We start from the raw sequence: 5,598 nt of genomic DNA, 5'->3' as shown, positions 1-5,598 counted from the left end.
CTGGCATTTTACATGCGTGCAATTTGAATGTTGCACTTCACCTGACCGGGCTGCAAAGCAGGTTCAGAGGAGGCGCCAGTGCAAAAAGGAAGCCATATCCTTTTTTCCATTGGCTGCACCCTGTAAGTAGGTAATGTGCTGAAAATACTAACTCTTTGACAAAACTTCGCGCCTCTCGGAAACTCATGTGCGCCATTACGTGCTTTTGTAAAATATGAACAAAGTCTTAGTTGCATTCCTGACAGTACCATGACGTGCTGCTCTAGGTGCAGAATGAACTTTTCTCTGTCGTTTCAGTGTTTCCAGTGTGGCATTTGGAGTTGCCCTGCAGACGTGCACACGAGATTGTCCAAAGCACCCACTAAGCTGAGGAATGCTTGGCATCAACGGCAAGCATAGGGGTCGTTAGGCTTTTCGATTTAAGTGCGGAGTACTTCATGTGTGCTGCTTGGAATTCTTCTCTTCACCCGAGCGCCGCCCGTGTGGCACTGCAAAGAGTTTAGGCTGCTTGGCCCCATACAAGGCCAACTTGCTACGCGGAAATAGTAATGCCAATCAAAAAGGTTTTAACTGCAGTATTTAGCTTGATTGCACCCCGTAGATATCAGGTTTCTACTTGTGAATCGGAAAGGCCTACGGTTTTTGCGAAAACGGCTTATTGTATCTGTTGCCATGTTGCCCTTGAACCCAACCAAGAAAGCGTGAAAGGATTGCGCTCGTTTCATTTCGTTTGTCTCCCTTCCCAGACTCATGTTAAGCTAAAACTGAGTTTGATGGAGCGCTTCCTAGTATTTGCGGCTCATGGAGTTAACTGAACAAAAAGCAACAGCAAACCTGCTTGAGGGTAACGAGAAATCGTCAACTCCACGCCGTTCACATTGCCAGCATGGTAACAGCGACGGACAGTCCCGAATTGTGAATTCTCGGTACGTTTGTTGGGGAACCTAACATTTTTTTGCTGCCTCAGTTGTTCTTCGTACTGGTGCCGTATCTATCTTCCCAATATCCAGCCTCATGGTCAAGGACCGACCTCTACGGGCCTACCCCAACTCTACAAGCGCCATAGCGAGATTTTGCTAAGATCAGAAAAGCAGAGCTATGCTCAAACATCTCTACAGGACCATTATGTGTGTTGCCACTTTCGCCGGTGGCGATCTAAAGGTGTGTTGGAGCCATAAAAGGCAGCTCCTTCGCAGCCGCAGCAGTAAATTGCACTGTCAGAGGGCATTTAAAAGAGGTTGCGAGTCGTCCTGATGGATCTTTCAGCTTCTTTCGTGGCTAGGTAACGTACACCTGCGGATGGGATGTTTAGTACAATGAACAACTTGTCATGCAACTTTAGAAAGCTAGCAGCCACATTTTTTTGGACTGTGTGGTGCTCAATAACGACCTACTACCGCAGTGCAGCTTTTCTGTGGTATTTAGGTTGCGGTCTAAATTCCTGCGGAACGGCATTAAGTGCGTTTGTTGTATTGGGTCGGAACCCCACGGAGCGGCACCCGCATTGTGGGTGGTGCCTTGCAGGCTCATATGAGATACAAAAAGCATGCAAAGAACAACAAGCTAATGCAGCCTAGTAGGTGGTGTTTCCAATCCACAGTTTCGGAAAACCGTATTTCTGCTGCACGCATTCACCGTGCAGCGGAAATAGGGTTTGTCTACGTTCGTATCCACCAGCAATCCAGCAAATATGCATTCCACACGAATGCTGTTCGGATTACTGGAGTTAATCACAATGTTTCGACATTGTGAGTACCTCCAGTCCAGCCAAACCTGCATGGGACTTCTAATGCGCTGAGTGACCCCGGTCGAGTGTGGTCAGGAGGTTCTGCATTTTCTCCGGTTAGTTTCGTGCTCTTGTTATTTTACTGCGTGCTTCTTCATTTCAAGCCCACAAACTTTATTGGCATTTACACCCCCGGTACACACGCGCGAAGATGCACAAGAAGACATTGAATGGCCCTCGTAAACGCCACGCGGTTTCTGCGATGTTTTCTCCCAACATCCCACGTATATGGGTCACTANAATGGCCCTCGTAAACGCCACGCGGTTTCTGCGATGTTTTCTCCCAACATCCCACGTATATGGGTCACTAAAGGCATGCCACTTCTACAACAATGTAAGTGCTCGAAAACTAGAGGCTAGTCCTCCTTGTGCGTGGCACCAGTTATTACGTATCTTCGTGCGTGATGCTCTCTTATGCGCTGTCCGCCGGCCGTCGATGACCTTGGCAGCAAGCAATCTGGATACCGCAGAGCACGGCCCGGAAGGACAACCATTTTTAATTGTTTAGTTTTCACTTATATTTATTTTCGAATTCCTGGATTAAAAAATGGGGGGCTCCTGGTGCCAGTGCCTACTAGTTGACGCTTTCGGCCGCACCTGGAGGCGGCGCTCTCACGGAGAGCTACCAGCCGTTAGCTGTTGCAGCCTTCAACAACTGCAAACGTTTCGCGGGATATAACGCATATAATACACAATCTTACCGCCTCAAAGAAGGAGCACGTAAGTCCAGTAAGCCGGGTTGTGCCATTGACTCCTTCGGTGATCGGCGCACCGGTGTTCCTAACCGTGCAAGGCGTTAAGCCATAAGTGTCCCTCGCACTGAGTGTAAAACTTTCTGGGTTCCCAGGTCAACTAGCTTCGTGTTATCACATTTCCAACGATTACTTGTCCCATAGTGACCTGCAACCGGGGCTGTTCTTTGACCTCGTGAAACGGGGTGCTTTGAGGGACATGCTGGCAGACTGAGCATCCTCGAGTGAGAAGATGGCCCCGACTGCTGCTGCTAGAGAGGCGAAGAGCCCTACAACAACTATCACAGGCTCATTCTTTTGCCGCGTGCAGAAGTCACAAAAGTGAGCTCCCAATCTGCGCGCACCTGGGCTTATGTGATTCGCCCCGACACAGTTTATGCGTAGCATAGCTTGATTGTGTTCTGCCGATGGGACCAGCGCCTCCTCGAAGAATAAGTTCTTTTTTTATCGAATGTTTTCGGAACATNGTGTTCTGCCGATGGGACCAGCGCCTCCTCGAAGAATAAGTTCTTTTTTTATCGAATGTTTTCGGAACATTTTCCCCAAGTAACCAAACTGCGGGATGTTGCTTGGGGAGTGCAAGCATGCATGCATATGAACCAAGCCATCTACATGGTAAGTTTATGCTAAATTCTCTCAGGGACCTTGGAGTAGAAACGAATGCCAAGGCCTCTGGAGGCGCGCGCAACACGTCCACCAGGGGACGTAAGCTGTTGACGCCAGAGGAACCCGATGTTCTTCGGCCCCACTGCGAAAAATGTGGTTTCGGCGAAGCCCTGAGAGCCGGGCTGGACTGCCGTTGCCACTGCCCACAGTGCTTCAGTGGCAAGCCTCGATGCTCCTCTCCGCGCATGGCCTTGCGACGCGCTGAGGGAGAGACCTGCGATACGTTTACAACTAAACTCGCCCTGACACGAAGCCGTGTCGCCGCGTACGCTTCATTCCCTGTGTTGCGCTCAAATGAAAACTGTAAATACTCCTTTTTTGTTTTATCTGAGCCTCGCAAAACCATGTCTAGAGAGGAACACTAGGTTTTGCTGCACAGGGATGAAACATTGCCTACAGTTTTCATCTGTGGCTTCATTCGCTACTGCAGGAGAAGTTCACAAGGGAATGCGAGCGCCAGCGGTCAGGCGAAGAAGTGCGTCTCTTCTGTCAGCGTCGCAGTCAAGTCGGAAGCAGGAAAATCAAAAGGTGGAGACTCCGCTGACTCCTCCGTGGATTGCCAGAAAGTATCGCTTGTGAAGGACGTGCCGAGCCGACTGAAGAAAACCGATTCCACCAAGTCAAGCTCTACTATGTGCCGGACAGAATCTCGGAAGTCTGTGTCGAAGAGAGAATTGACTACAGAGTCCTCGCCGGGAAAACCGTCTGAAACTGCCCCTCAGTCAACTGTGGACCAGCCTTCAAACCGCGTTCCGTGCAAGCGCCAGAAAAAGAGAGGCTCGAGGCCAGATAGTCCCTCTCTTTGTCTCAGCGCAGAGAATGGTTCTACTAAGTATAGGAGGCCTCACTGTCCTATGTGCAGCCAGCTTGGTTGCCTTCGTAACATTGAGGTAGTCTGCTACTGCGACGCCTGCCAGGAATCCAGGGATGAGCAGTGCAGCTCTCCAAGGATGGCAGATTTCAGGAAGTCCCACCCAGGCTATGCATCTAGGTCCGGCAAAAGAGAATCTTCAAACTAAGGGCTACGGTGACCACTACAGAAGGACATCAAGCTGAGAAACTTCTGCACGCGTCGTATGCTTGCACGATGGCTTTTTGCGTGCACAATTATTAAGTCCTGAAGTAGTTATACGCATGCGCCTAAAATGGTGCGCCTGCTGCTCTCGCCATTCGCTTTGGGTTAAATATAAGACCTGACCAAAACCAAGCTGCTATGTCAGCTGCTAATAAACTCTTCTGAGTCAAGTATGGTTCTACTTCATGATTTCAGTTGGCCTCTTTGATTACAGAAAGAGTTACAGCATCCCGTTCAGGGGAGCATAGCAGAAATGACAAAACAGATATTAAACGAGAAGTCATACGATGCCACCTCGGGCGCATGAACTCTCTTCAAGCAGCTGAAGTCACAGTGCTGCGGCGAAGCAACACTAAAAACTGTTGGCCATTACATCGCCTTCTGCCAGAGGCTACGCGCAGCTACCGCAGCCCTCACAGCGGGGAAGTGCAGTGCCCACGTAAAAGGCAAACTGTTCATTGGTTTGCAGATCCTGCGACCAATATTGTCATATATGATGACAGGTTGTCATCATTAGGATCTGGAAGCCATTTCTTCGGGATGGACACGCCACCCTAAAGATACGCAACGGCATGTCTGAATCTCCCATGGCTGTGCAAGCCCCACCCGATCCTAGTCACAATCTTTCGGCGTAATATTAACGTACATGTTAGCGCAATATAACGACACAGAAAGACACGAAAAAACCCACGAGTGAACGTGTGCCATGCGCGCTGCTTAACTAGATAGACCTAGCATAAGGAACTTCTAAGGCTCTGGCAGGGTTGCAAGAAGCTGCTAGAGGGTTTCGCTCTTCGCAACTGGTCAGCCATCACAGCTTATAGATTTGTCAGGTAAATGATACTCCATCTCGTAACAATTCACTTTCAAGCGCAGGGTTAATATCCAGTGTTTTTCACATCGTTCAAGGTTGCGACCGACTTTGTGCATTTCGGCGGATACATCGTAAACGGTACGACGGCATAGTACTATTGCGTCGCCAACATTGCCTTCTCCCCTTAAAGGGAGTGTACAGATATGGGAAAGGCAGTTCCAATTGGTCCGACATTACTATATTGGACCCTAGACTTTGTTTGTTAGGGGTGCTGCGTTGGCATGCAGCGTTTCTTAGGCTCCCAGATTTCGGCCGAATATTCTTTGAACATAAATCGTAGGTATTCAGGGATGCTCAGACAACCGTAAGATATCGGCAGGGCTAGATCGCCGTAGACGCATCCGGGCATGAGCTTACAATTCTCCTTGCCAAGCCGCAGGTTACGCAGCAGGTTACCTTTTGCGATTTAAAATACAAATTAATTAGCAGCAGTTTTTATCACGGC

This window comes from Eimeria mitis, genomic scaffold, assembly GCF_000499745.2.
Source record: "Eimeria mitis Houghton genomic scaffold, Emh_scaff140, whole genome shotgun sequence".
Taxonomy (NCBI): domain Eukaryota; phylum Apicomplexa; class Conoidasida; order Eucoccidiorida; family Eimeriidae; genus Eimeria; species Eimeria mitis.
This window is presented reverse-complemented; position numbering follows the sequence as displayed.